Source organism: Prunus dulcis, chromosome 1, assembly GCF_902201215.1.
Source record: "Prunus dulcis chromosome 1, ALMONDv2, whole genome shotgun sequence".
Classification (NCBI taxonomy): domain Eukaryota; kingdom Viridiplantae; phylum Streptophyta; class Magnoliopsida; order Rosales; family Rosaceae; genus Prunus; species Prunus dulcis.
The window spans coordinates 5,159,588-5,168,917 of NC_047650.1; the positions used below are offsets into that span (position 1 = coordinate 5,159,588).

Genomic DNA, 9,330 nt, shown 5'->3' on the forward strand with positions numbered 1-9,330 from the left:
CTTGAATTTGTATGTAAAAAAAATACATAAAATAAAATAAAATTGTCAAAATCAACGATCAGTTTCGTTTTAAAATATTTAATCCCAATTGCCGATTGATGACTCTACATAAGAAAAGTCTTACAAGACTAAATAAATTTGAAGACTCATGAGTCATACCTAAAAGGTACGAGTGTGGTTTTTTTTTTTTTTTTTTCCCTCTCATTTTTAATAATTAAGTCAGGGGGCTCATAGAAAAATAATTAATTAAGTGGTGCCGGTAATTGGAGATTACTTTATTTTCCACAAGTTATATATATATGCCTTTTATGTATCAAACAATATATATATATATATATATATATATATATATATATATTAGCGGCTAGCTAGCACATATGCGTACACAAACTTGCATGTAAAAACTATTCCGTTTTCATTTCACAACCAGAAGAAACAAACAAAACCTCTCTCTCACACACACGCACAAACGCTCGACAGTCTCTGATTTAAAAACCACCTCTCTCTCACACACACGCACAACTGCTCGACAGTATCTGATTAAAAAACAATCTTCCTCCTGGTCTCTTGTCGACATTGTTCCAGCATCAACCCCACCATTTCTCTGTTACCATAATTAATCCAAGTTCTTGCATGTTTTTTATTTTTATTTTTTAATATTTATCAACAAAAACAAACAAAACCTTTCTCTCCATCTCATTCTTCCTTTCCATCTCTCTCTCTCTCTCTAACCTCCTCATGAAAAAACCACAAATTAAGCCTTCCTCCTCTCAATTCTCACTCTAAACAACAAAACCCTTCTCCTCATTTTTGAGAAAACAAAGCCAGAAAACCAGTAACCATGATCACTGGCAAGGACATATACGATGTTTTTGCAGCCATAGTCCCTTTATACTTGGCTATGATCTTAGCCTACGGTTCCGTCCGGTGGTGGAAAATCTTCACTCCGGACCAATGCTCCGGCATAAACCGCTTCGTGGCGGTTGTTGCCGTCCCATTGCTCTCCTTCCACCTCATCTCCTCCAACGACCCTTACGCCATGAACTACAAGTTTATCCTCGCCGACTCCCTCCAAAAATTTGTCATCCGGGTCGCCTTGTTTCTCTGGCGAGCCTTCTCCAAACGTGGCAACCTCGAGTGGATGATCACGCTCTTCTCCCTCTCCAACCTCCCCAACACCCTCGTCATGTGCATGTTAGTGTTTTGTATTTAGCTTGTAGGTTTTTGTTGACAGATCTACTGAACAAAATGAACCCTTTTTGTGAAACGTATGCAGAGAGGAAAACAACACAGAGAGGAGAGAATGTTTCAGTCTGTATATTTCTGTATTGCATGAGTGTCAAAAACATTCTATATGCATGACACAAGCTGCCAAAAAACAGATCCTAAAAACTAGGACACAAGGACTCATCTCCAGCCATTCAAGGTCATTGGAGGCTATGATTCTTACACCTAGACTAGAAATCATTACAGCAGAAAGGACTAAGAACAGCTGTCATTCTTAGCTGTAGAGTTTCTCAAAATAGTAAGAAAACTAGCCGTTGGATATATCCAAACAGCTATTACTATAAAAGGAAAGTTCTTCAGCTCATTCGATTCTTCATCCTCTTCACTGTCAATCTACAGGATTAGCTTCTGCAGCTTGATTCAAGACTAGTATGCAGCTTAACTCTCAACAGCCTCTCCTAAGCTACTTACTGGTTTAACTCCAAGCTTCAACCTCAAATAATTGAATCGATCTTTGGGCAGAGCTTTTGTAAAAATGTCTGCCAACTGTTCTTCAATTCTGCAGAATCTCATGTCAATCACCCCTTCTTGTAAAGCTTCCCTTATGAAATGATACCTTCGGTTTATGTGCCTTGTTTTCTGATGGAAAACAGGGTTTTTGACCATTGATATTGCTGACATGTTGTCACAAAACAATGGTGTTGCATCAGGTTGCATTTCACCAAAATCATCCAACACAAACCTTAGCCAGATAGCTTGAGCAGTTGCCTCAGCTGCTGAGACGTATTCTGCTTCTGCAGTTGACAATGCAACTGTGTTTTGCTTGACTGAAGCCCATGAAAAAGCTCCACTACCAAAACTGAATGCATATCCAGATGTGCTTCTACTGTCATCTTCACTGCCAGCCCAATCAGAGTCACAAAAACCAATCAGAACAGCATTCATGTCCCTTGTAAATTCAATGCCATAGCTGAGAGTGCCTTGAATGTATCTGAGAACCCTTTTTGCAATTCCCATGTGCTTCTTTGTGGGGCTATGCATGAATCTTGATAGCAAACTGGCTGCAAACATTATATCAGGCCTGGTTGCAGTCAGATACAACAGGCTGCCAACAATTTTTCTAAACAAACCTTCATCAGCCAACTGACTTCCATCAACTTTCTTTAGTTTCTCACCAGTGGGTAAAGGAATTGTTACTGACTTACAATCCTCGAGACCAAACTTCACAAGCAAGGACTTTGCATACTTGCTTTGATGAATAAACACCCCATTTTCTGTTTGTAGAACTCCCATTCCCAAGAAATGATGTAGGAGTCCTAAGTCAGTCATTTCATACTTCTGCATCATGTCCCTTTTAAACTCACTCAGCAAAGCATTACTGTTTCCAGTATAAACTATATCATCAACATATATAGAGACAATGATCAGTTTTCCTTCTTCATCAGTTCTGGTATATAAGGTGGCCTCACTGGTGCTTCTTTTGAAATTGCAGCTAGTTAGATAGGTGTCAATTTCACTGTACCAAGCTCTGGGAGCCTGCTTCAAACCATAGAGAGCCTTCTTCAATTTATAGACCTTATGACTTGCTGTTTTCACTTCAAACCCCTCTGGTTGCTCAGTATAAACCTCCTCCTCAAGTACTCCATTCAAGAAGGCTGACTTAACATCTAATTGGAACAACTTCCAACCCTTTTGTGCTGCAAGTGCAATCAAAGTTCTAATTGTATCTAACCTTGCCACAGGGGCAAAGGTTTCATTGTAATCAATACCAGGTTTCTGAGCATACCCTTTAGCTACAAGCCTAGCCTTGTGTTTTTGAAACGTTCCATCAAGATTCAGCTTGGTTTTGAACACCCATTTGACTCCTATGACTGGTTTATCTGTAGGCCTTTCCACTAGCTCCCAAGTTCCATTCTTTTCAATAGTTTCAATCTCAGCATTCATTGCTTCCTTCCATGCTTTGTCTTCAATAGCTTCATAATAAGTTTCAGGTTCAATAATGGTCATGTGACATCTTGCATAAATGTCCTCCAAACTTTTCAGCTTTACTGGTGTATTGCTTGGAGTTGACCCTTGACTAGTACCACTGCCATTACTTTCAGAGACATGTTCATCATCTGAGATTAATTGATTCAGATTTGGTGAAGCAATGCTGTGAGTTTCATGAAAGGTTCCTTCTGGTTCAATTATCTCAGAACCTCCATTTTCAAAGATGGGAGTCACATGGACAGTTTCATCTTGCTTGCTTTCCCAATTCCAGGATTTGTTCTCATCAAAAACAACACTTCTAGAGAGTATGATCTTCTCAGTTTGGAGAATATAGATCCTGTAACCCTTCTCACAGCTGCCATAACCCATAAAAATTCATTTGCTTGCTTTGTCATCAAACTTCTGTCTAAGATTTGATGGAATGTGACTGTAACAGATACTTCCAAATACTCTCAGGTGTTTTACACCTGGTTTTCTTCCTGTGAAAGCTTCAAATGGAGTTTTGTCTGTAATTGAAGTGGTATAGCACCTGTTTTGCAGATACACAGCAGTACCAACTGCTTCAGCCCAGAACTTTACAGGAATTTTCTTCTCAGTCATCATTGATCTTGCCATTTCACAAATGGTTCTGTTTCTTCTTTCAGCAATCCCATTTTGCTGAGGTGAGTAGGCAATAGTCAATTGCCTCTCCATGCCAAGATCACTGCAATAATCAAGGAATTCATGTGAAGTGTATTCTCCACCTCTGTCACTTCTTAGTTTCTTTAAATTGAATCCACTTTGTAGCTCAACAAAAACTTTGAACTTTTTGAACACACTTATCACACTTGACTTGTTTCTGAGAAAATATACCCAACACATTCTTGAATAGTCATCAATGAATGTGATGAAGTATTTATTTCCTCCAATGGACTCATTTTGCATTGGACCACATACATCCGTGTGTATCAACTCAAGTGGATTCTTAGCTCTCCAAGGCTTCTCATTCTCAAATGGTTCTCTGTGGCTTTTACCATACACACAGCCTTCACATACTCCTTCTTTTTTTGAGAAATCAGGTAAGCCTAACACCATTTGTGTTTGCTGCATTTTTTTCATGCTTGCAAAATTCAAATGCCCCAATCTTCTATGCCAAATCCATGGATCTTCTTGTACTGCTGCTTTCATTCCCATTGAGCAGATAGATTCCATAGACAATGGAAAGCATCTATTTCCAGCCATTGCTACTTTGGCAACAACATTGTCAAGGCTGCTGTCATCACATATTAATGCATAGTTTCCTCCAAATAGAATGTAGTACCCATGCTCCATCATTTGTCCTATACTTAACAAATTCTCATCTAGACCAGGGACTAACAGCACCTCATTTATATATCTTCTCCCTTTTCTTGTCTCAACTACAAGTGTCCCTTTTCCTGTGGCTTGAACCAGATCACCAGTGCCCATTTTCACTTTGCAGGTCACTGATTTATCAAGATTGATCAACAAGGACTCTTGAGAGGTCATGTGGTTGCTGCAAGCACTGTCAACAAGCCACACATACTTGCTTGATGCAATTGAACTTGCATGACAAGCATAGAACATTGTTCCTGTGGTTACCTCTTCCTCCTTTGCACAGTTTGCAACTTGTTTGCCATTATCACAGTCCTTAGTTAAATGACCAAACCTATTGCATTTTCCACATCTAGGTTTGCCTTTGTGCCTGCACACTCCAAAATGAAACTTCTGACAGACTTGGCACTGTGGTTTCACACCTCCTTGACTGCTACTTCCTTGCTTGTTTTGTGAATTGAAACTGTTGTTCCAATTCCCTCCAGAGCCATTATTCCAATTTGAGCCATTATTGTTGTTAAAGTTTCCACCTTGAGACCAATTTGAACCCTTTTTGTTCTGTCCTTGCCATTTTTGATTTTGCTTTCCCTAAGAACTTTTGTTAGCTCTAGAAGCTTGATTATTTCCAACTCTAAGACTGCTAAAAGCTTTCTCAGTTCCTGCCAATTTATCCCTTTCATCATGTAGATCCTCTCTCTTATCATAGACTTTGACAGATGCAAGAATTTCTTCAACTCTAATAGTGTCAAGGTCTCTGGTTTCTTCAATGATTGACACTATGGACTTGTAGCTCCTACTTAGACTCATCAACAATTTTTGAACAATCCTTTTCTCTGTTACATCTTCTCCTAGAGATTTCAGGTTGTTTACAGTTTCAAAAAATCGAGCCAAGTAGTCATCCAGAGATTCAACATCATTCATTCTTAAATATTCAAAATCAGCTCTAATAGCTTGTAGTAACCGTGACGGATTTTTAAGCCATGTTTAGTGCCGCCACAAGCGAAGCTGCAAACACGGCTATACAAACAGCTTCAAGACGGATTCGGGATGATGAGGAGGCGTTGAAGATGAGCACTACTAATAAGAAGAGGAGGAGAGAAGCATGAGTTGTGAGGTCTTCAATGGTGGTATGGTCTCTTCAGATCCCCCATGAACCCAATGTTTGAGAGGTCTACCGCATGCCCAAGAAAAAGATAGTAGTGGTGGTGGTGATGGGTGAGGCAAAGGCATAATAAGGACCTCCATGTTTGTTTGGAATTCGCGCAAGTTGATGATTGGCTCAAAAATAGTCAAAAGCAAAACTGCTTTCGGCTTGATTGGCTCAAAAATAGTCAAAAGCAAAACTGCTTTCGGTGCTTTCGGCTAGCAGACAAATTGGAGACAAATTAATGGCTAGCATTGATGGCTTACTTTTACCTTTTGACTTGTGTGTTTTGCTTTTGCCGTTGGGTGGTTGAAGAGCAAATGTTTGGCTTATAAAAGGGAACATGCATTTGGGAAAAATGTAAGAGCAAAAAAAAGCACCGAGAGTTGATGAGAGAAGAAAGAAGTTGGGAGAGAGAAAAATAATAGTTTGGGCAACTAAGTTTTTGTTGCTACTGTTGGTTATTTTTCCCTCTCTAAATTGTACTCAATTTGTATCCCCTTTATATTCTTGAGTGTGTGAGCTTGGGTATATATTTGGGGCTTGGGTTTTCTGAGTGGTTAAACACTATTGTATTCTCTCATTGATTATAGTGGAATACTCCGTCGTCTCCAAACTGGATGTAGGCAATTGCCGAACAAGTATAAATCTTGGTGTTGTTCTTGTTGATTATTTTGTTCAATTTTTCTCCTGCCTGTTGTTATTTATTTTTCACTCGCAGTTGGTTGACGCTTCCGCACAACAAGTGGTATCAGAGCTCTAGTTTTTCGACTGGGGTTTCGTGGGAGTGAAAAATCTGTCGGTGCTACAGTGACGGGTGAATAGTGCACGTGAATAGTGTCGGTGCTACAGTGCCCCCGTGAATAGTGCTGTGCTACAGTAGCAGTGAATAGTACCGGGCAGATTTGATGGCTGGAGAAAAAGTTGAAATTTTAAAGGAGAAGGAATCGACATCGTCTTCGTCGGCACCTACATCCAATAGACATCCAATTGCCGGTACAAGGTTAGAGGTTGATAAATTTAATGGCTCCAATAATTTTGGTATGTGGCAATGTGAAGTTATGGATGTGTTGTATCAACAAGAGTTGGATATGGTTCTGGAGGATAAACAAGAAGATATTGATGACAAGCAGTGGACTCGAATTAATCTCCATGCTTGTGCCACTATTCGATCGTTCCTTGATAAGGAGTTGAAATACCCGTATATGAAGGAAACTATGGATGAAATTGGAGGAGAAGTATATGACCAAGAGCGCAGAAAATCGGCTCTTCTTGAAGAAACGACTCTTCCGATTTCAATATCGTTCAGGTATTTCTATGCATGAACACCTCAATGATTATAATAAAATACTTGCTGATTTAGCAAACCTTGATGTGATAATTCCCGACGAGGATAAGGCACTATGTTTGTTAAATTCATTGCCTGATGATTATGATCATTTGACAACTACTTTGTTGTATGGAAAATCCGAGGTGAAATTGGATGAGGTGTCTGCGGCATTGGTGAATCATGAGTGTCGTAAAAAGGAACAGAAGACTCAAAATTCACAAACCGAGGCACTCGTTGCAAGGGGTCGAACAGAGGAAAGAAAATCTGGGAAGCGGGGAAAATCTCATTCAAAGTCACGAGGGAAGTTTCCTGCTAAAGATGAATGTGCCTTTTGTCGCCAAAAGGGTCATTGGAAGAAAGACTGCCCCAAATTGAAGAACAAGGAGAAGGAGAAAGTGGGTTCTAAAGCAAATGTTGCAAAATCTGGAGATGAAGATTTCGAGTTTGCTTTGGCTAGTTCATCTGCTGATGGTCACTCAACTGAGTGGATTTTGGATTCAGGTTGCACCTATCATATGTGTCCCATTCGGGAATGGTTTTCTAGCTTCGAGGAGCTGGATGGTGGAGTTGTTTTGATGGGCAACAATAATGCCTGCAAAACACAAGGGATAGGCAAAATCTGTTTGAAGATGCATGATGGAACAGGCAGAGAATTGAGTGATGTCCGGTATGTACCGGATATGAAGAAGAATCTCATCTCATTGGGCGCTTTGGAATCCAAGGGTCTCAAGATCACCATGGAGGGTGGAGTTCTTAAAGTCGTGTACGGGGCACTGGTGGTGATGAAAGGTACAAGACGAAATAACTTGTATTTCTTGCAGGGTAGTACAGTTATTGGTGGAGCAGCTATCACCGAAGCTGCTGACGCAGATAGCACAGACACCACAAGGTTATGGCATATGCGCCTTGGGCATGCTGGTGAAAAAGCGTTGCAAGGATTGGTGAAGCAAGGCTTATTGAAAGGTGCAAAGGCATGCAAATTGGAATTATGTGAACACTGTGTGCTGGGTAAGCAAACTAGAGTGAAATTTGGCACTGCTATTCACCACACTAAAGGCATTCTAGATTATGTTCACACTGATGTTTGGGGACCTTCCAAGAATGCATCTTGGGGAGGTAGCCATTATTTTGTCTCCTTTGTTGATGACTTCTCTAGAAGAATATGGGTGTACACCATGAAGCGTAAAGATGAAGTCTTGAAGATATTCCTGAAGGGGAAAAAGATGATTGAAACGCAAAGCGGTCGAAAGATCAAGACTCTCAGATCAGACAATGGTGGTGAATATAAGTCTGATCCTTTCTTGAAAGTTTGTCAAGATGAGGGTATTGTGAGGCACTTCACGGCTAGGGAGACACCGCAACAGAATGGGGTGGCGGAGCGCATGAACCGTACTTTGCTTGAGAAAGTTCGGTGTATGTTGTCTAATGCTGGTTTAGGCAAGGCATTTTGGGCTGAGGCGATTACTTATGCAAGCCATCTCATTAATCGGTTGCCTGCTGCTGCGAATGAGGGCAAAACGCCCATGGAGGTATGGTCTGGTAAACCTTGTATTGATTACAAGTATTTACACATATTTGGTTGTCCTGCTTACTATCATGTCAGGGAAAGCAAGTTAGATCCAAGAGCAAAGAAGGCTCTATTTATGGGATTTAGCACTGGCGGGAAGGGATACCGACTTTGGTGTCCAGATGAGAAGAAAATTGTTGTAAGCAGAGATGTGACTTTTGATGAGGCTGCTATGGTAAATCCGAACAAGCATGAAGGTGAAATTGAAGCAACTAAGACCATGAGTAGTTCAAAGCAGGTGGAGTTACTGAAAACTCCAGTTGTTCCAGTAAGGTCTGATACTACAGACACTAGTCCTACAGTTGATTCCGATGAAGAGGACGAGGATGATGAAGAGGAGGCACCTACCCAAGAGCCTCCACAGCAACAAGATTCTATTGCAATCAGAAGATCGAGAAGGGAGATTCGAAAGCCTGCTCGATTTACTGATATTGTGGCATATGCACTTCCCGTTATTGAAGATGATATTCCATCCGCCTACAAAGAAGCTGTCAAAAGTTCAGAGAGCGTGGAGTGGAAGAAATCTATGGATGAGGAGATGAAGTCTCTTCATAAAAATGAGACTTGGGAGCTGGTTCAGTTACCAAAGGGGAAGAAAGCAATTGGTTGCAAATGGGTTTATGCCAAGAAGATGGAATCTTTGGGAAAGGACAATGTGAGATTCAAAGCCAGATTAGTAGCTAAAGGATATGCTCAGAAGGAAGGCATTGACTACAATGAGGTATTTTCTCCCGTAGTAAA

At 40.5% G+C, this 9,330-nt stretch overlaps 1 pseudogene; it reads left to right on the forward strand.

The window, feature by feature from the left end:
• Window positions 1-5,528: 5,528 nt before the first annotated feature.
• LOC117627603 overlaps window positions 5,529-9,330 on the forward strand; it is an 8,489-nt pseudogene continuing 4,687 nt past the window's right edge.